Source organism: Eupeodes corollae, chromosome 3, assembly GCF_945859685.1.
Source record: "Eupeodes corollae chromosome 3, idEupCoro1.1, whole genome shotgun sequence".
Classification (NCBI taxonomy): domain Eukaryota; kingdom Metazoa; phylum Arthropoda; class Insecta; order Diptera; family Syrphidae; genus Eupeodes; species Eupeodes corollae.
Window position 1 is genome coordinate 105,825,250 of NC_079149.1, and position 23,382 is coordinate 105,848,631.

At 32.1% G+C, this 23,382-nt stretch overlaps 1 protein-coding gene and 1 long non-coding RNA gene across 2 annotated transcripts in view; both read right to left on the minus strand.

Annotated features, from left to right (window-relative positions):
• The window catches only part of LOC129948984 (neural-cadherin), a 943,200-nt gene that overhangs the window by 341,186 nt on the left and 578,632 nt on the right, over positions 1-23,382 (minus strand). The gene's annotated exons all lie outside the window — the stretch shown is intronic.
• The window catches only part of LOC129948985 (uncharacterized), a 194,613-nt gene continuing 193,475 nt past the window's right edge, over positions 22,245-23,382 (minus strand). Inside the window, exon 2 of the long non-coding RNA XR_008781989.1 lies at positions 22,245-22,641. This is a non-coding gene — a long non-coding RNA (uncharacterized LOC129948985). The remainder of the gene's footprint in view (positions 22,642-23,382) is intronic.

The window sequence follows — 23,382 nt, forward strand, 5'->3', positions numbered from 1 at the left end:
GGTTAATTTGTGGTATTTTGATAGAAAATCGTTAACATCATAAAACCGTTTTCAATACAACAACAAAAACATCGAAATTAAATAGAGGTTGATACAAAAATCCACTATCAACCGAGATGCGATCAAAATACCAGAGGATACAAAAATTCCATTTGTTTATTTAAAAAACACACAACCCTTCTCCTTTTTCTTTGAATATAAACCCAACTTTTAGCTCAACGATGCATATGATAAAAGAGTGAAGTGAAAAAAAAATTAAAAAAAAAAACTTAAATGAACCATCCATCCCTCGAGACATACATACATCCGTTTTGACAGGAAAGTCAATATTCATATAGTAGAAGTACGCACAGTTTGTGCGGTTTAGTCCTTCAGCACATTATTATCGACACAATCAGGAATTCGATGCAAGAGAAGAATAAAGAAGAAGAAGAAGAATTGATTATCCTGAAAATCACAGCCATGACGCGAGTTCTATTGGAAAATTGTGTTGAAATTCCGTCACTATTTACATGTATGTGAGAGTTCAGGAGGATCATCAAGGACACGAACGACGACGCCATCCACCGCTTTACCAATATTGCAACAAGCATTGTCAAGTGAATTCGCAAATCAAACCTGAGAGTATTTTCTAGTTTCAAAATACTAGAAACTCGTATACTCCAAAAAATAGAACACAAGAAGAAGAAGACAAAGTACGAGTACTGTAGAATTTCCATCAGCATCAATTTTGCATGCTGCTGACACTAGAACCAGGACGAGAACGAGACACGATAGTACTGCCTTTTTTACTAAAAAAGGAACATGGCGTCTTTTACTTTATTTTCTCACTTGTGTTTTTTTTTGCGGTTGACTTTTTGGTATTTTTTTGTAAATTTTTTTTTATATCTTGTGATTTATAGTGAATACCAATTTGAAAAGTCAAGACAATACTTTAGTGCGGGGTTCGGGGTTGCAAAGGAAAAGATGTATGATATACAAAACTTTGTGCAAGGCAGCATAACTTTATATAGTTCTTGTGCTGTTAGTTGTGCGGTTAATTTTGATAGAGAGAGAGGGGGGAGGGGGTAGGAGTGAGGAGTGATGTTGGGGTTTGATATGATGTGAAATTTTCCACACTACCAGCGAAAATTGGCTTCCACTATATAGTTCATTGGTTTTTGGTACATTGTGTGGTGTGTGTGCTTAGAATATGAAATTTTGTCAAGGATTTTTAACCAAAAAACCAACCAACCCAAAAAGCAAGCAAAAACTGTCATATTGTTTGAACAGGGTGTAACATTGAGGTGCAAAATTTTAAATATTTTAGGTATATCCACACAATGCTTGTTTGTTTGCTTTTTTTTATCGAAGTCGTAAAGTTTCAAGGACATTATTGAACCTATAATTTAGATCAATTTCAAGTATTGAATATTAATTGTGGCGTTCATATCAACAAAAAGTTTGATTTTTTGAATATTAAGAAGATGTGTTATTGATAAAAGTGAACATATTTTCTTGAGTAAAAATCTATTCATCCACAAATGACAGTTGGTTTTGTTTCTGGGGTTTCAAAATATTTCAAATAATCCTTTTCGACGCATTATTTACATAAGTTAGAAATATTAAAATCTTTAACCAAAAACCTTGTAGTACCCGTGGCATGATGGTTAGTGCGTTGGACTGTCATGCAAGGGGTTTTGGGTTCAATCCCTGCCTGTGCCACCTTAATTTAAAAAAAAATAATTTTCGCGGGTACTGCCCCTTGCGAGGAATTGACAATTCCTTCAAGAGTGATTCTTGTCATGAAAAAGTGCTTTCTCAAATTAGCCGTTCGGATTCGGCCTTAAATTGTAGGTCCCTTCCATTCCTGACAACAGTACTCGCACACAGGAATGGTTGAGAGTTGTAAGTCACTAGGCCCTGGTTCACAACGGACTGTTGCGCCACCCCATTTGATTTTGAACCAAAAACCTTGGCCGGAAGGGAAGAAAAACTTAAGTATTTTAAATTATGTAAAACAAAAATTAAGTGAATAATTAAATTATGAAAAGCTCTTTCATTTTTGAAACATCCCTTTATTGAAATTTGACTGATAAAAACTTAACTAAGAAATTGAAAAACTGGTAGAAAATTTGCTAGTGGATGCACAGACTCGGGTTTTTTTTTATAAACACACAATTGAGGAAATATTGAATACCCAAATATTGCAATGACTAGGACAGACAGAGTGTGGTAACGCATTCCACATTCGCGAAGTACGGCCAAAGAACGAATCTCTTTATTTGACAGTGCGGTCGAAGTTGGACTCGAGGATATACTGATGAGCATTCCCAGAAGCACGAGTTTTACGGTTGAACTATTCAAGGGAAGGAATGCAGCTGTCTGTTCCACTTGAGCATAAGCCATTAAAATAACGCTAACAAAGGGTGAGACAAGAAACCTTACAACAATGTTCAAGCGAACTTATGATGATATTATCACCTATCAATTTATATGATTTACGGTCGTTACTATCCAAGAGGCTTGATTAAGTTGCAGGAGCACCAGCAAGGAGATGGGAGGTATACTCCCATCATGGGAGTAAATAACAGCTAGATCAGATAAGGAGAAAAACTTCTTGCATCGCCTTTGAAAACCCAAACATCATGCCGCATTTTTGGTGACATAGCGTATGTGATCGTTTCACAAGAGGTGGTGACAAACATACCGAGAATTTCTAGATGTTCAGTCTTCTGGACTTCTTCTTCACTTCATAGATGGAAGTGTCATCTATGGATAACGGCAAGGGGGTATATCTCGCTATAACGATACAAGACAGCATTGGGTTTTAGAAGCATTAAATTCCAGGCGGTTTTTTAATCCCCTTTGTACATTGTTGTTTAGGTCGCAATTTAATGAGCTTATCATATTTTTTTTGTTGCAGTTCCACATCCGAAGAAGAGGGATATGAGTTTGAAAACGAATATGATCATCTAAAAGTTCTATCGTCAGCGAAACAGAGTATTGTTGCAGTCAGGAGATAATTTATAAAAATGAGAAAGAATGTTGGAGATAAAACAGAGCCCTGGGGCACACCAGCATTAATTTTGTGGTTTTCAGACTTTAACCCACCAAATACTACTTGTATTGAACGATTCGAAAGGTAATTACTAATCCAATGAAGAAGGGATTCATGAAAACCGAAAACACGCATTTTCCATAAAAGAACCTGATGCCAAACACTATCAAATGGTTTTGAAATATCAAGTGCAATTACTATTTTTAAATCTATGTAAAGATTTGCTCCAATGTTCGGTGAAATGAACCATGAGATCACCAGTGGACCTATTGCTTCGAAAGCCGTACTGATGGTCATTAAGTAGCTTTTGATCTTCAAGATATTTCTTAAGCTGTTAATTAATCAGCGTTTCATGACCTTGGAAAGAAGGGAAGTGCAATGAGTCTTTAATTATAGGGTGAGGAAGATTCGCCTTTTTTAGAAATGGGCTGGACAAATGCAGTTTTCCATCCTCTCTTAACGAGTCCAGAAGAGTAGGACCAATGAAAAATTTACGCAGTGGTTTAGCCAGCTTTGAAAAATACAACTACAGAACAATAGCACTGATATCATCCCGACCAGCGGATTTTTTTGTGATTAGGTCTCTAAGGAATCTTGCCACAATACGAGTGCGAAAAAAGATTGGTACCATAGAATCACTAACTCCCTCAAGTACAGGCGGAGTCATAAAACTTACTAGAAGCGTTGAATTGGTCGAAATGCTTAGCAAAGAGATAAGCTTTCTCTCAAGAGCTAACAAAAGGAGTGTCATTGACAACGAGCGTAGGAATCCAGGCATGTTTCTTACAAATGTCCAAAAATTTGTACTGCCTTTGGGACATTGCAGTATTTTCTGCGGTCATGTAAAAATTTGATACGTAGAATATGGGCGTTGCAAGTCTTCCTGGCTTATTTGAACTTATTTCGGCTTTCCTTAGTAGTGTTGGATGTATAGCAACTTAAACTTTCTTCTTTGGCCCTAATAACCTCTTTACAGCTCGCATTAAACCATGTATTTTCCTTAGGTCTGATGTTTTTACCCTAATTGGGATAAAAATTTTCATTCCTATGAGAATTAATATCTGCGCTGGCGTCAACTTCACTATCGAGGAAGCATAGTGACCAGTTAAAGAACCTGTAGTCATTATTAAAACCGTTTCAATTATCTTTCTCGTATTGACAAACTGTTCTCTTAGGAGATCTTTCTTTAACTGGACAGTTTTAAGCAGTTTCTGACTTAAGTCTTTTTGTTTAACGTCAAAGATTTAATCTAAGACTTTTTAAGTTCAGCTGACATAAAAACTCAAGATTGTCGAACATCATTAATCTTCGATAATTGAAGTATCCTTTGAATACATCAAAACGATCCGGATTATCATCAAAAAATCACCTTCACTGATGAGGCCAATCTTCGCTCTCGAAGGCCATCTTAAAAATCAGAATTGTTACATTTGGCATTCGGGAAATCCAAGAACTATTTTTGTATTCTATCTTTCTATTAACATTTTGCAGAATGACATATTTATTTAAATAAACAGAAAATTTATAAGAAAAGTTATCTGAAGAAGCATTTATGAGTTCTTTTTTACATAACAACTTGGATAGAAAATACGACTTTTGAACTTTACCTTACCTTTGTTTGTTGGTTTTGATTATAATCGATTATTAGAAAAAAAAATTATGCATAAAAGCAAAGGTTCTAGAAACATGTATCTTTTGGTAAAATACAATTTCAGTATGAAGGTAGTTTCAAAGGTTCTGATATTTTTTGGATAAGAACTAATTCTGGGAAATTTATCGTTTCTCTATCACAAAGTCTGGTAATAGTTCAAGGAGAATTAGGTAATATTTCTTTGAAAATAAACCACAAGGTAATTAAATTCATACCAGACAAAAATCTTTACTGTGGTTGAATCTCATAAATTAACTGCAATCTAATGGGCTTTCAAAAATGCTCAGAAAATGTATTATTCACATTTCTTAGAAATGAATTCAAATGCGAAAACTTTATACTTTTTTGAAAATTCTTCGTAGGTCAAAATAATGTATGTTTTTCTTCGAAACTGCATAGTTACAAAATTTATCAATTCACTAGAATTTTGTTTTGGATTTTCAAATGTATTTTCGTTGCAGAATTATAATCTTGCAATTTCTGTGAAAAAAAAATGTTTTTTGTTAATCCAACTTTAAGTGGAACATGAATATCATTTTCAATTTATACAAATTTGTGCTTTTATGTTTCTAAAATGTTTGAGAAGTAGAAAAGCATTTTGTTTTGTAAGAACTTTAATTTGCTCTATTTCTAATACTCCCAATTTTAAGGTGTAGGTAAATATATTACAAAATTTCCAATTTCTAAAAAAAGTTACTGACATTACTAATTTCTGTGAAATGATTTTTTATTACATTACTTTGAATCACCCTATAGTTATCCTAATAGTTAAAAAAAATATAAAGTACCAAAAAATAAGAAAAATCGAGGAAGTCAAAGTAGGTACTAGTAAAGCGTTGAAGTGGCTACAACCTTTACCCGCATTCTCTTCTATATGACATTCTACTCTTTAGTTTTTGCATATTTAAGGTCAAAACAGACATTGTTCGATGTTGAGATTGCGTTACAAGGACATTTGGAGATGATTACCACTACCACCACGACTACGACAAACGACAACGACGACAACGACGACGTACTACTAAACCGCTAAAGTTGCAAGAATTTATTTTTTTATCTTTAACTTTTTTTATTTTTTTTGCACTCCCTTCAAGAGAGGGTCGATTTTTTTAATTAGTGGAAGTGGAAGGTTTCTGATAGTTCGTTTTGTTTTTCTTCCCTCACCGTTCGTTGGATATTATCGAACCATTAATTCGAAAATTGCAAGAGTATGGAGAGGGAACTAAAAGAAGAAGGAGCAAAAAAAAATCAACATTGTTTAAAGTTCTCTAAGGATATTTTTTGTCAGGTCGATGTTATGGAATGTGAGTTTTCTCATTAAATTGTCGTAAAAGGGATTTTTAACTTAGATTTTTCTTATTATTTTTTTTTTATTTTTATTTTTCATCAACGTTATGCGATGAGTTTAAAAAGTAGGTGAAAGCAATTTTCTATATATGAAATCTAAATTACTTTTAATTGAGTATAATTAAGGCAAAAGCGAGATGTTTTTAATCTAATTGATTTCAAAAAGTGTTAAGTAGCTTAAGCACAATGATTAATTATGTGTTTTTGTCTTATTTGTTGTTTTTTTATTCTTATTTTCGTTGGTTTATCATTGAGAACAACTGTGGTTAGGGAAGGTTGAAAAATTTAAATCAACAAAAAGAATCAGTCTTTTGTTTTTAAGATTTATTATTCGGAATTTAAACTTTTTTAAACACGAACACTCTTCACTTCCACAGAGGGAAAATGGCAACAAAAAAAAAAAAACAATATGAAAAACAACAACCCTTAAAGGTAGGTTCCTACCTACTTCATTAATTCTAGACTTTTTTGTGATTTAAAAAAAGAAAATCCACCCTAGCTAACATACGGAACGACACGCTTCGAGCTATATTTACACCACCGCTCCTTATATTACCTATATACTGATAGGAAAAGTAAAGTAACGTGTATATCTTAATTCAAGCTGATAAGAATGGAAAAAAATGTTCTACGATTAATAAAATTGCTGTCAGGAAGCCGTGTGCTGTCTTTTGATGTGTAATTTGGGGGCGCAAAAACCGTCATGTTGTTGTTGTTTCTGGTTGACAAAAATCTTTTGTGATAAAGCTGTATTTTTTTTTCTTATTTATTGTTTAATTTTCTGAGGCAATGAAAGGAAAATAATGACGTTATGGTTTTAAGCTTTTAAGGCATGTTTCAAAAATAAGACAGAAAACAAAACTTTTTCATTCTTTAACCTTGAAATAAAAAGAGTCGTGAAAAGAAGGGAAAAATTAATTTCCAGGTTTTTTAACACTTTTTTAAATTGAAAGGATATTTAATTTAAATTATTTTATCGAAAAAAGTTTATTTTCAATAAGAGGTTTATTTTTGAAAAGTCCGCTATTTTGTAAAGTGTAACTTTTTTAGCCACCACCTTTTGACATTAAAAAAGTAAAAACCTTGTCATTGCTAATATTTGAACTGAAAATGTTGAAATTCACTGCAGAAATGGTGCAATGTAACACAAAAGCAATGAAATCATCACAAATATGATTTAAAAGTTTCTTGGCTGTGTTAGTTCTTGAAAAGGCGATCAAAATTGGTCAATGAGATCTTGTGATTTAAATTTTGGATTTTTTTGTTTGAGGAAATGTAAATTCTATGCCAATAATCTTAAATTGGTCCAATACCTTAAATGTTGAATTTTTTAAGTTGTCAAGGACATACAGCCATAAATGTAGGAATTGGCTAAGGCAAACATTTGATTGAATACTCCTTTTTGTTTCGTTAAACCAATTAAATTTAAACCTCTCCGTGTAAAATATTCTGAAACATTTATTTATCCAACAATAAAGGACACTTTCCTTTCAAATATCGAAGGACAGCAAAACTTTGTGAAAATCTATCAAATCATCGACTTTTGGTCTTGATTTACGATCGACCACAAATCCACAAAAAAATACTTCGTGCATCAATTTGTTGTATCTATTTTTACCTGTACAATATTTCAATTAACTTTCAATCAATAAAATATTTAAGAGAATTTGGTCACATAACGTTTAAAGTAAGAAGTCCTTTTCTCAAGTCAATACTACTTGAATATTTATGATAAATGATGACCGTAAAGAAGTAGTGATATAATATTTAATTGACAGCATGAGATAATGATAGTTCTCTATAGACACACAAAACACATGTTTGATAAAATATTAAATGAAATAAATTTTGTATTTTGTAACTTTACATTCATCAAAATTCAATTTGAATCTATTCAAAATGAAGCTACTCTTATTCTTGCTTTTGGCTTTGAGATTTCATGTTTGTTTGTCAATTTTTACCTTTGTCCTTCCGAAAACCCTTATAAATTGAATTTGTATAAATTGTATAGAGTCTAAGATAAGCAAGAGCCTTTTCAGAAGGACTTATATGGTGATTGTTTGTAAATCCCAGCTTAATTAAACGATTACAAAACTCTCTCTATACGAGTAGGTTTTTGATCCTTTTTCTGAAGAAAAGTTACAAATTGCATTCTAAATTCTATATTTTTGTATTTATTTTTCTTTCTCCTTTAAATAAAAAGAAGAAGGACGAAAAGTTCCTCACTGTATGTAGTATCATCATTATTATAAAGGACAAACAAATAGCCAGACATTTATATGAATGTCCTGGTGAAATTTATACGGGACATAAATGAATATGTGTGTGTCTTTGATGCTAATGAAACTGAGAATATATTCGACCGGCAGGAGGTCCAAACTCGACATACAAACAGAACACACAGTTATATACATATAATTAAGGACATGTGCGTTATTTTATATGCACAAGGACGTGTACGAACAAATGACATGTACATATTTGTACTACCGCTCTCTGTGACAACAGCAAATATATACTCTCACTGAAAAAAAATACATTACATATTTTACATACATACATACATACAAATAGAATATATGCATATATATTGTATGTATAGACATATTTATCACTACATGAAGATTTGTTTGAGGTGCCACATTTGCTGCAGGAGTAGATTACTGATGCTGGTTCTGGTGACGGTGGCTGTGACTGTGACTGTGGCAGTATAGTGAGAAGCAGGTACATTTTTGTTGACAAATTTTCAGGGATGTAAAGAGAGCGAAGGCAAAATTTAGTCGCTGACAATGGGAAATTTTTAACTTCGACACGTTCGTAAAAGTACCTACATATGACTCTATCCACATATATTTATATAGAACCTTCAAATAGATATATTTTTAAGCATATACACAAGAAATTCAAAAATTCGATTACGTATACGCCACAGTGACCATCTGGCACTTAAAATGCCAACAAAATGTGTGTATGAATGAAAGAAAGTATATTCAAATTCATAAAATATGCACACATACATACACACACACGTATGAATATATGAACAAAATAAAGAGAAAAAAAAATTATTACGCGACATCCAGGACGAACTGTGTGTTGGTTTCATAAAAGTACGTAAATTTCATTGAAAAAAATAAAAGTGTCAACCTTCTGGTTCATTCAAAAAAGGGGCCATAATTGTGCGAAATATGGTAGAAAAATATGTGTGTTTGTGTAAAAAAAATATATGAATACCAGGGAAACAGAGTGTGTAAAACATTTTAGTCAGATCCTGTGTTGGCATATGACTTTTGACTTATTTTGTTTTGTTTTTCAAGTAGAAAAATACACACCTACTCAAAAAAAATTATGTCTCATAAATGTTCATGATGCAGAACATTTAGTTGGTCCTTACATAGGTGTATAAGGATGTTGTTAATTTTTTTTTTTCGTAATGGGCTTATGAGTGTGCATTGAATTAACAATAATGCAACAAAAGTAACAGTTAATGGCTTCTAGCAGGTATATTATAACTCATTGGGACAATAATCCTTAGTAAAAGGAAACTTGAAAGGTAAGAGTCTGCCTTTTAAAGAGTTAAATTAAGCTTTTTGAGAAAAAAAAACTTGCATAAAATCTTTTGGTTAAGAAGTATGATTCTTATAACAAATATATAAATTTAAGAAGCTTAATACAAGCCTTTTAGAAGCAATTTATCAATCAATAAATTGGAAAAGTGGCCATACGTATGTTTTTTCTTTGTGAATTGTTTTTCCTAACGGTTTTTTTTTGTAGATCTTGTGTTGTTTTGAAATAAGTTTCCACATTTGTTTGTACTAATTATAAAATGAAATATAAATGAAATCATTTAGTCTCATAAATGATTTAAGGAAGCTACAACTTTAGTTGATTGAGTAACTTCAAAAAAGATAGTTTCCTTCGAAAATATTTATCTTCTTTTTTATTTAGGTATTCAGTCTTAAAATAGAGTAAAGGTTTCAACAAATCGCTAGCTTTTATTCACAGCCTTTATACAAGCTTTTAAAAAGGAAGTAATGCAACAAGAATGATTTGAAGAAGCTATAACTTTAGTTAGTTGAATAACTTCAAAAGTCTATTTCTTTCAAAAATTTGTATCTTCTTTTTTATTTAGGTATTCAGTTAAAAAATAGATATAAAAGGATTGAAAAAAAAAACAACTTTTTTTCATTCACAGCCCTTATACAAGCTTTTAAGAAGGAAATAATACAATTAGAATGATTTAAAGAAGCTACAAATTTAGTTCATTGAGTAGCTTCAAAAGACAGTTTCTTTTAAAAATATTTATCTTCTTTCTTATTTAGGTTTACAGTTTAAAAATAGATAAGAGGCTTGAAAAAAATCACTGACTTCCATTCACAGCCTTTATAAAACTTTTAAAAAGGAAAAGAAGCAATAACTTAACAAGATTGAGTAACTTCAAAAGACTGCAGTTTCTTTCAAAAATAATTATCTTCTTTTTTATTTAAGTATTCAGTTTTTAAAAAAATAAGAGGTTTGAACAAATCACTTATTTCTATTCACAACCTTTAGACAAGCTTTTAAGAAGCAAATAATACAATTAGTTGACATTTTGGCCACAAAATAATGTTTTTTTTTATTCTGTGGGTTTGTGTTGTATTAAATTATAAAATACAAAAAAGTCTTAAGGTTAATTCAAATGCAATAATTCTATGAACAACTTAAAGAAGTTATAACTTCAGTTAATGGAGTAACCCCAACAAAAATTAAATTTGTTGTGAAATCTATGCAAATTGTGTTATTTGCATTCATTTATGTTTAAAATGCTATTTTTTTAAGTGTTTTTAAAATATTTTTGTCGAAAAAAACTGACAGAAGCAAAAGTATTTAATTTGTATCTTTATTATTTTATTTTGTTTATTATGTATAAAAGCTATTAACTTCCTCTTACAAGTTTAATGGAAAATTTATAAAACCATATGTATTCCTGTGCAATGGAAAACTTGCATCTGACTGAAAAAAAAACAATTTTTGAATACAATATTATTACAATTTTTAAAGAAGTTGTAGTTTTTTGAATATTGGAAGAAAAAAATGTGCATTCCTTAAATTTTGCAAGTTTCAAAAGCTTTCTATAAGATTTAAGCCAGAAAAACTAAACTAAATAAAAGCAACCACTTTACCAAACAAGCGAAGCTTTTATACAATTATATGTTAAGAACTAACAATTAAGATATTGCAAGGCTTGTAGAAGACTTATAAAAGCAACTACTCAAACAATTTAAATAAAACTCACTTATAATTCATTGGATAGTTTGCTAACTTAAATTGTATTATACAAAAGAAGGCAAAGAACTACAAACTTTGGTAAACGAACTTACTTGCTACTATTACAAATATTTATAACTTAAAGAAACTAATGAAACAAATAAATAACTTAATTTTGAATTATTGGATATTTTGGGCCGGTTTACAAAAAAAATAAGCAAAGAACCAATAACTGTCTATTAGAAAAGGATTTTATCGTTATTTTTATAAACAATACTCTATTGAAATAGCTTAACTGCTATGAATGCCCATCACTTTACCCTTAAGCCCAAATTCGGACAGAGATTCTTTCTTTAGCCGCACTACACGAATGTGTAATGCTTTAGCACACTGAATATTTCTCAATCATTACAAAATGTAGGCATTCAAAACCAATGTATATCGGTTTCTTTTTACTAATCCTATCCTACTTTCCTGTAGTACCCGTAGCATGATGGTTAGTGCGTTGGACTGTCATGCAAGGGGTCTGGGTTCAATCCCTGCCTGTGCCACCTTAATTTAAAAAAAAAAAAATAATTTTCGCGGGTACTGCCTCTTGCGAGGAATTGACAAATCCTTCAAGAGTAATTCTTGTCATGAAAAAGTGCTTTCTCAAAACTAGCCGTTCGGATTCGGCCCAAAATTGTAGGCCCCTTCCATTCCTGACAACAGTACTCGTACACAGGAATGGTTGAGAGTTGTAAGTCACTAGGCCCTGGTTCACAACCGACTGTTGCGCCACCCCATTTGATTTTGATCCTCCTTTCCTAATTGCTCGCACTATGTTTAATCATTATAAGGGTATTCAGAACCCTTTAGTGGGCGCACAATAACAAAAATGAAGAATTAAAAAAAAAACTAACAGACAAAATTACTTAAACAAATTTTTAAAAAATTATGAAGTATTGTAAGTTAAGCCTCTTCGGTTACAAAAAAGCGTGTAAGGTTTTTGTAAGTCCTCTCAAAAACGTTTGGTTAAAAATAAGTTTAAACTGAAATTACAGACTATCTAAACGTATTTCAATAGAAAAGTTTGCAGTACACATCAAAAAACTAACAACTTAAACATAGAAATTTTTTACAAGGCTAGCAGAAGAAATTACTTCTTTGAATTGAGTAAAAAAAGGACGTTGTTAATAGTTTTTCGTCAACCTATTTTGTTTGTTTCTTTTCTAATCGAAAATGACTTTAAAAAATCCTTAAAATGTACACCTAAGATTCCTTAGCAATAATGTCCTAAAATGTTATTCATGAGGTTACTTAAGAAATAAAGCAATCTCACTTCTTTAGTTCCCAATCTTTTGGTCGTTTTTTTTAGAAACAACAACTTTTCTTCAAGTACCCCTAAGGACATGTTACAATTAAAACACTTTGACATTTATAAGATAAGCTTACTTTCGGTAGCTAAATATTTTCTATACTTTTTATAAAAGTTTACTCCAACTCTGGTTATGCGTGTCGTCTATCGTCTTTGCCACATTACTTCCATAAAACAAAATAAGACAAAGCTATCATTTGTCCATATCCCATCATATCAAAACAATCTATTTATCAAATTTGACATGAAACCAGTAATAAATTATCCAAAATCTTATAAACCAAAAAAAATATTATAGTTAAGCATGATTTGCTATGATTTCTTTTTTTTGTCTCTTTTTTTTCAATCTAAAAATCCTTTAAATCAATGACATTGGATATGAAGTTTAATTTCAAGAAAATCCGTCATGCTTACAATAGCTTCTATGCTATAGATAGAGCAACTATGACAGTAATTTCGCGCTCAATTGAATTTAGTTTAAAAATATAGCAGCATGTCTTAAATATATATTTCCTTATTTCTTTAGATTCCCTTTAAATCACTTGACCTTAAAACAATTTGTTTCTCTTTTGAACCAAAGCAACATAACAACAAAAAGGAAAAATGGACTTCCATGGTTAAGGCTAAACTAAAGGCTAAGGCCAACCATTCAACTCAAACTGCAAATGTAATCAATTTGGTAGTATACTCCGACTACTCATATCATAGTCAGCACGACGTACGAGCAGAGAATTTTTGGAAAATCGTAAAAATAAGCCCAATGATCCGGAAAAGGATATTTTCGTTTTTTTTTTTATTCTTGATGTTGTTGTAGCAGAAGTCTAGTAAAGTGTATAGGGTATATGTAAGCTGTGTTTTATGCGTACATATATGTTATAGATAGTTTTCGTTGTTATCCTGTTATTTGTTGTTGTTTTTTTTCCATTATTAATACGAAAAGATACTTCTTGAATGTACGCTCCATTAGTCTGGTTATCTGTAGCACCACTTGGAGATATTCCTTCATGTGAATGCGGAAAAAGGAGTATCTATTTACAACACAAAAAAATCAAAGCAACTGAAAATCCCATTAAATAGTTAAATACACGACATACACCACACCACCCTTCAAAAAAAAAAATAAAACCCCAAAACCCTATTCTATATATTTGCAGCCATCTCACTAGCACATCGCCCCTAGCCTGAGAGTAAAACCTAATATTTTGAAGACGGTACTCCATAATGTATACGATTTGAAGGCTTAAAATACACTTCTTGGTATAGATGTTTTAAAAAATTGATGGGTTTTTATGTTTGGATATTAATCCAACGATAAAAAATCAATATTTTTATGTGGTTGAAGATAAGAAAAGTCTTATGTCAGGAATTTTAAATTTAGATCATAAAAATAATAACAAATATAAGATCCTTACAGGACCTCTAAGAGTGTATACAATAATGGTTTTAAGATATATTTATTTTCAAGCTCATGATATTTTTAAGGGTTGAAATAATTATTTTAAGAGTTTAAACGATGTGAAGTTACATCTTCCATGACATTTATTTAATGGTTATAGACATAACAAAAATACAGGTTTATTGTAGTTCTTTAAAGGATAACATTTTAAATGAGTGTTATTTTTCAATTTTCATTACCCATATGGAGGCACGGTTTGTACGATTATTACCTTTAACTGATGAGTCAAGAAAAACGTAGAATTAGTGCCCTAACTGACCGTTTTGGGATTTTGGAAAGAAAATTAGAAAATTTTTTGGCGTAGTTGGTCAGAAAAATGCTGAATTTCTCGGCTCATAATTTGTGATTATTTCGCTTTAAAAGTTTAAGGTGCAATCACCAAAAATATTTTCCTAATATTACTCCAAGTGAATTCTTCTTATTTGAAAATCATAAGACCGTCTTGTAGACAACATTTTGAATCAATAGAAGTACTAAGATTCTGAATCAAAAAAGGAATCTAAGATTTTCTTCAAAAGAAAAGGACTTTGCAATATATTTTGAAAAAAAGGAAAAATCAAAGTATTAATGTATTCATCCTAGAGGGGGAGGGGGTACTACTTTCAGATAGATCAAATTGATTTAGAAGAATAAATAAAGTTGATTTTATTATTTATAAACAAATTCTCGGTATTTCTCATTTTTAAAGAAAAATTGGTTCTTTCCTTCGAAGTTCAAATCATTTTTCACATTCAGTTGGTACTTAAATCTAACCATTTCAATTTAAGGGTTCAAGGAGATTTTGTTAGATGATTTTTAAGGACGCGAATTGAAGGATGAATATTTCAGAAAACAACTAAAGCCTCTATTCGGATTCTTCTTCAAAAAAGCTTGAGACTAATTGATCAAAGATCAAGTGTGGATTCTATTATGAAAAATTGTTGAAGTGTACTCATTATACTTTATCTCATTAGCATTACAGACTCAAAGGGATCTAATTTTGTTCTCATTTCATAATAAAAGACAAAGACTATAAATTGCAATAACAAATGCGTGTCTGTGGAAAAGTACTCATCATTGTATGTCCTTCTTCAGCTGCACATTAATGGTGACATTATTATCTATGTTTAGCTTTATAAATTACATTATAAGTTATTGTAAGTCCTTTTATTGAAGATAATGGATAAAAAAGAAAATACAACAACAAAACTGGTAGCGACATAAAATTCGTAAAATAAATGTATGTAGAACAGAAGTTGATTGATTTCCATTTTATCAAAAACCAACTTTGACATAAAAAACTTAATTTAAATCGCTTGTAGATCAGAAGCAAATATAATGCATCATCCTTTAAACAAAAAGTATTAGTAGTAAAAAATTAAATCATAAAAGATTGAGTACAAACTGCATAGGGACTTCCCCAGGCAGTACTACGAAATACTGAAATCCTACATTACGAACCGACTCTTTAGAGTACGGTACGACCAAAATTACTCGGAACTTAAGAAAATTGAAGCCGGTGTATCACAAGGAAGTGTTCTAGGACCAACCCTGTATCTGTTATATACAAGGGATATTCCAGTGGACATCAACGCTATCATGGCCACCTTTGCTGATGATACTGCAATATTGGTGCCAGATAAATCCGTTACGAAGGCTACACAAAAATTGCAAAATGCAGTCGATAAAGTTAGTGATTGGACGCACAAATGGCGTATCAAATTAAACGAAACAAAATCGACGCATATAAACTTTACAAACAAAAACATAAACAATGTTCCAATTTTTATAAACAGTACAGAAGTACCTTACTCCAATACCGCCAAATACCTTGGAATGAATTTGGATGCAAAGCTTAAATGGAAAGAACACATCAAAAAGAAAAGAGAAGAACTAAACTTGAAGTACAGAAAAATGTACTGGTTAATAGGAAAGAACTCTGACCTATCTATCCAGAACAAACTAATGTTATATAAGCAAGTATTGAAACCCGTTTGGACATATGGCATCCAACTATGGGGCTGTACAAAGAAAACAAATGCTGAACCCATCCAAAAATTCCAAAGCAAGGTCCTTCGTGGAATAATAAATGCCCCTTGGTATATAAGAAATAGCGATCTACATCGTGACCTTCAAATTGAAATGGTTACAGAAGTGGTTAAGAAACATGCTGTATCACACAATAAGCGACTGCAAAGTCATACTAACTCTGAAATGGAGACCGTATTAAATGTACGAGACAATGTTCGGAGATTAAGAAGAACCAAGCCTCATGAGCTGATGGGCTAAAAGCTACGGGAAAGTGTTATAACCTTAAACTTCCCCCAATGCGATTTTAAAAATTAAGAAATAAAAATCATTTGTCGATCTTTCATAGATTGGTCCTGATTCACCGGTGGTTTTAGTGCGGTAAGAGTCCCACACTACTCGGTACCGATTCTTACCGAGTGTCTTTTGAAGATTTCCATCGGATATATAAAAAAAAAAAAAAAAAAAAAAAAAAAAAAAAAAAATAAAAGATACAAAGATACATAATACACTGTCACACAATTTGATTCAAATATATATTTTTTGAAATTTTATTTTATTACATAAAATCCAATAACAATGAATATTAATTTTCCTGGAGTATATTTTTTCATAAACTCTCCTACACCTATGTAACTACATAATTCCTTTATTCCTTTTAAAAAAAAAAGCAACTCAACCAAATCCTTCCTTTTTTGACTTTTTGTTTGTATCTATACAAAGACCAATTGTTGCAGGGAAAAACATAAAAATATAAAACTTATGTTTAACTAACATTCATGTCATCTGCATGAAAAGCCCTAGCACTCTATTGAAATTGGATTAAAAAAATATGAATTCCACAATCGGAAATATGTCAAGCCAATTTACTATAGCTTTATAAAAATGATGCACACAAAAATGGACAAACACTTCCTAACAGAGGGCGAGAGCGAAAGAGATAGAAGAAGTGAGCTTAAGCTAAAAAAGTTTGACAAAAAACAAACCCTATCCAACTGACAACATCCGTCGACAAAATGCAAATAAATTGAATTTCAGCTATTACCAACAACGTTTAGGTATGAAGGTAGGTATCCTTCATAAAACAATATATACATAGCAGTAAAATCAATCCTTATGGCCTTAACCCTATACCCGTCCACATTCTGTTATATATGTGGGTATGTGTGTATATCTGTGTGGCCAGGAGGTATTTTGATAAAACAAAAAAAATATATAAAAATTGCTTTGTAGTTTTTTTCCATGCACAATTTGTTTTATTACTACAAACACACAAAAAAAAGGAACAAAATATGTTGAAATAAAGTTGGATAAATAAAAAGATAGCTAGATAGAAAAAATAAGAACTTAGTTTGAGTATGGGTATAAATATACAATATTTTTTTTTAATATAAAAAAATATTGACAGGAAGACTTTCCTACGAATCAATTTAAATTTATTGTAAAATTCACAAAATTCCATCTACTTTCAGCTAAGTATTAAAAAAAAAGGATCTTAGTGATTTTTTTTATTTTTATTTTGATCAAGCAAAAAGGATGAAGAAAATTCCAATCCAGTGATGTTATGCTGCAATCGAAGTTATCTCATTTTCTTTGCTGTCAGAAGAAGTGTACGATTACGAATTTTTGAGCAAAAAGGATAAAAATAGAAAAAAATTACAAATAATTGGACTTAAGGAATGAAAACAATGAAACATTTTAACGAGAAAAAAACTATTGATGTCCAATGTAACATCCTTAGCAAATAGGTAGATAGATGACAGAAAAAAGAAAGGGGGGTTTTCCTCATTGTATGAGGCATGAATGGGTATCATTTCCACCTGAGCGAAGAAATGAAGTATGTATTTGTATGTATTCAAAACCTTTTGTCCTTAAATATCCCTTTTTTCAATTGTAAACAAGTTTTTTAAACTAAATTCTAGGACAACAAGGCACACTTTTGAAAATTTGGTTTCAAGAGCCATTAATTTATTAATTTCTATATTCAAAAAAGATTTTGAACCATCTGCTGTCACATTTCAACATTAAGCTGTTTCAATCGGAAAAATATATCAGTAGATTAAAGGAAAGGTAAAAACCTACATTCTTAATAAATCTTTGCCAAATTCTTGAAGTTTATGCGTCTTCACTTCTGCTATATTGTACAAATTTTTGGGAACGTAAACTTAAATTTTAAAAACTGATGAATGTCCAAGATCATGCCGAATTTTCATATCAAATCTCAGCCCATTTGAGACTTTATGTACGATTTCAAAAATAACCATAGGCACCTAAAAAAATAACCAGAGGCAATGAAAGAAGAATTGGATCACATGACTCCTTCATTCCTATGGACTTTTTAGGTATAAATTTTAATTGTTTTTGAACTCTTGTGAGTGCCCCAATATCGTTCTCAAATCTGGAATTTAAAGAAGCTTAACTTAGACAAAGAGTTTGAACGAAAATTCATCTTTCGAACGAATAGAAGTTTCGTTTTGGCGGGGGTACGTTAACAAATAATATTGCTGCATCTGAAGTTCAAAAATCTGGCACGTTTGTGTTGAAAGGTCAATATGTCCACAGAGAGTTAAAAATAAGGCTAAGAGCAACTTATGAGACAAGTTTGGGTGTTCCACAGTCATTCTTAGGGACTTCATTTATTGAAATTCAATACACTGATTTTGAGAAACACTGGTTCAAGTAGAATGGTAGGAATAGTAGATTGGTATGACCCTGGCAAAAATCCTCGTTTCATACCATCCCATTGGGTTCCGGGCGGTAATGATCACCACAGTTGTCTTGCACGTTGTCAAGATGGAGATCGGCTAAGGTCAGGTTGAATTGCTGAAGTTTCCTACTCCTTAATAGTAGGAAGCATAAGCAATGCAATTTGACCATAGATAAGGGGTCCCTAATTACAGTGGTGGTGTGAGCGTCTTATATAATCCGTGCGAAGAATAAAAGCCTGGGGAAAAACCAGGCGCTAACGAGCTCATTCGGATGCCTTGGCAGGGTTCGTCTTATCTTCTGCCTTACCCCGGTATATCGGCTCTGCCGGGGCTGACCTCTTTTTTCCCATCTACTAGTGGGACCAACATTCAAAAACTTTTATAAAATAGACGAACGTAGAATCATCCACAGACTTGGAGGATGAACTCTTGGCCAGGAGACTTTGAAGGGGAGCTCATATAGCGCTGGTAGTTCCAGCACTTGTGACCAACCCAAAACTTATATACTTCCTAAACAGTATACAAAACCGAAACCCTCGAGTAGCAGTGCAACTCGAGGAACCAAAAAATCATCAGATGGCGCTCTTCTCAGAAACCGCTTCAAAACAGTCTCTCACATTCTTGCCAAGATTGCCAAAAATAAAGAGACTGGAGTGATTCATGAGAGGGATGCCCAAGATAAAATAAAGTACCAGAAGGTTGTTGATGAATACAACAACCTTCAGGCCAGCCGAGAAAAGGCCGTTAAGCGAAACAGATCTCAGGTAGAAGAGCAAGCTTGACGACCGGGAAAAGTCAGTGAAAGCACATTCTTCTGGAGCAGCACAACTACGTACTTTTGCTTTTCCACTTAGCAGTGTGGATGAGCTCTCCACAAACAGCAAAGGTCTGCTGAACGTGTGGAACTCTATCGAGGGCAAGCTATCTGAGATGGTGTTTTCATACACTATATCAAGCAGTGAGGGCCCCTACCCTAGTTTTGACTCTGGCGAGATGTGTGCGGACAGGTTTTCTATGGATTTCCTTAGTGAAAGCATCGCTAAGGTTAGCAATGACTGGGAGGGCTTGAAGCTCAAGCTTATCCCAGCTAAGGACATCCCTAGACAACCGAAGGCTCGCATTTGGTTGCCACTCATGAGCATAAAGCCAAGCGGACAGGACCTGATACGCGGTCTTCAGAGGCAAAATCCGATAGTCCCCATGCACGATTGTAGTTAAGGCAGAAGAACCGGAGAAGACCAGCTCCTCTTACCTTCTGAGGATTAGCGAGGAGAGTCTAGGGGCTCTCGAAAAGGCCGATTACAAACTTAGTTTTGGCATAAGGAATGCCAAAATTAAAATTCTGCAGAGTCGAGGAACAGACACCGACAAAGCTGATGACATCGTCGAGGTTGACGATGTTATAAGCGGAATCGAGATCCCCAGAGAGTTGCCGGGCCCCAGCTCTGTAGCTAAAAATAATTAAAAAACGCGCTGAAGGTCATCCAGATTAATCTGAAGCACTATAAGTGTGCTTTAGGTAGTCTGAGAGTTTTCCTTAGGTAAACCGTGAAGAACTGATATTATGCCAATAATCCATAAACATTTAAAGTCCAGATAACTCAAAAATATACCATGTCAAACCTTCAACAAAGCCTTGGAAATTTGGAGTGTTAGAAAGTTGTACTGCAAAGCTAGACGAGATAGACACTCGAATGGCATTATGCTCCAAAATTTCAAAAGCACTTCCTTATTTCTAGTTTTAAGCAAGTTTGTTTTTTTTCAAGGGTATGTATCCTCTTGTGAGAAATTGATAAATTTTCCAAAAGTAATTCATGTCATGAAAAATTCGGCATACAATTTTAGGTCCAAATGATCAGCACACGTTATTGGTTGAGAGTTGTAAATCACTTTTGTAGTGGACTTTTGAGCTACCCAATTTATTGAAATTGTATACTCTTGATTGAAACTTTTAAACCCCAACATTTGATTTATTAGAACCTTCTACCAAATCACGAGTATATAATCTTCAACAACACGTTTAAAGGAACAAAAATTGCAACATGTGGTTTCACCACGATAAACACGGACGGTAGAAATTTTAAATTCTGCACATGCCTTTAAAAAGCTTGGTTATATCTCAAGAAGGTAATTTTATCTGGTTATCGGTATCTTGGAATATGCATTTACTCGGTTTATTTAGTGATTTAAAAGTTAGAAACAATCTTCTTAGAAAAATATACCTTCATCAAAAGCCTTCTAATGAAATTTCTTTACACTTCAAATTCTGAAGTGAGAACGTAATTTTAGAATCAAAAAAAGATTTAAAATAATCCTATTTTCCGTTAATATCATTTTTATTACAGACATTTTGTAAAAGATTGAAGAATGAATTTAACTGTCACGGACACTCACTTTGCAAAAGAATTAACTTATTTTCTTACTAAGCCTTCAACTGTAAGAAATGTGTGTACCTATACAACAATTTCGACTTGATATAATAATTAACATGACACGTTTTCGACCCCATAGTAAACGTATTAAATACTCAATTTCAAAAAAAGTCTGTATAACAGATAAAACAGCTACTTGATAGCTTCCCTATGGCAACACCTTCACTTTAATAAAAACGAAAATATAACCAGAAAATGTTTTACCATCATTTTCATGCTCCAACAAAACAATCAAAATGTTTTCGCACGTTTTATCCAACGCCATTATCTTATACCTTCTTATTATATGGTATTATATAGGAAAACAAAATGAAATACCTGCCTACTCAATGTCACATAATAAAGACACAATTCAACACACACCACAAACAAAAATTAGAAAGAAAATACCCTTATCCTCACACTAAATAACAACCACGTCATGGTCACACTTAAAGGATATACGAGTACCTATAACTTTACCATGGTGACGCAGTTAGGCAAACGCATTTAATGTTTATAACCCCAAACCAACCAACCCTTACTTAACAAAGACAGACATCAGGATTTTTCCCCCTTTATCAAATGACAAAAAAAACTATCTACCTAAAATAAAACAACTAAATTCAGAAATCGAAATCAAATGGTTTGTGTCTCTCCTTCTACCTTAACTGTTTCGTATACTATTATATTCATTCTATACAGAATCGTGATCCTGGTGAAATTATGTGGACTGAGATTGGAATAAAAGTCCTTTTCCATATAGATACTATACTATATATCTGCCAACTGCCATTATCGACACATCGAAGTTGAAAAAGAGGAGCGAAACACAAAAACCATTCAACTAGGATGAAATTCAAATTGCAAGGTGTCCTTTTGCCAATGTGAGTGAGTAGGGTCCTGGAACTGCCATTTTTGCTGATTCGGCGGAGCATGGCATTAGGTTAAGAAGACCAACCAAAAACAAAACAAAAACTAAAACTTTACAAAGCAGCAACAGTCAGGAATGATTTTCCATTTCTTTTTGTTTTTTTTATTGATACCTTGTTCTGGTTCCCTAACATTCAACTCTATCATAGCAGTAAAGTCCCTGCCTTACAAGGACTATTAATGTTGTACACTTTATATATAGGATATTTTTCTATTCTTTCTATATCTATTTCTATTTTTTCTTTCTTTTGTTGTTTTAGCTGTTTCTAGATCTGCCTATCACACAGAAATTGAGTGTCATGGCGATTTACATATTGTTTTTTTTTTGTCAGGTATTTTGGTTAAATTTTATTCACAGATATATTTAGTTTACCACACAAAATCACTTGGAAAGATATGTCCTTGTTTTTGTTTTTTGTTCCTATATTTGACATTACATTTGCATGTCCTATTAAGAATAATTGTTGAGGTTATGTCATCATACCTGTAAAGAGAATAAAAAGTAAAATGTTTGCATTAGATTTTGGCATTCGATTGCAGGAGAGGGTTGATTTTGATTATATTATAACAAAATTTAAGGGTTAAAAGAGTTAGTTCCTTTGTTTTTTTTTTAAAGAAAGGTTAAAAAGGTAAAAATATACCTACTTACATACAGTACATAAATTAACTGTAAAAAACAAAAAAAAAAACAGAATAAATAGCTATAAGGTTGGTGACCGGAAACAATAGCATAACAAGCACTAACACTCGCTAGTGTAATATAATGGATTATTGCTAATGAGAATGTCCATTAGGATATGATGCTTAGTCGTCGGAAAAATAAATTGAGTTGACCCAAATAATAAGCTATGAATTATATGTTCTGTTTATGTATGTATGCATGTAGAGAATGTACAATATGAATTTTAATATTTTTTGCTGATGAATGTTGATAGAATTACTTGATAAAATTTGTATGTTTGTTTAATCAATACAATAACATGAGAATTTTAAATTTTTTAAATAATTTTAATTAGGTACGTATTCATAGCTTTAAGCTAAATTTGGAGTGGACAATTTGTTATACCAAATTTTCTAGGAATTTTAATTATTTTCATCAAATTATTTTGAAAAACATTCTAAATACCGATTGATAATAGAGATAATATTTATTGGAAGTAATAAATTCATGAGAAAAATTGAACAGAAGACTTAATTAAATTTAACAATATTTGAAATATTTTTA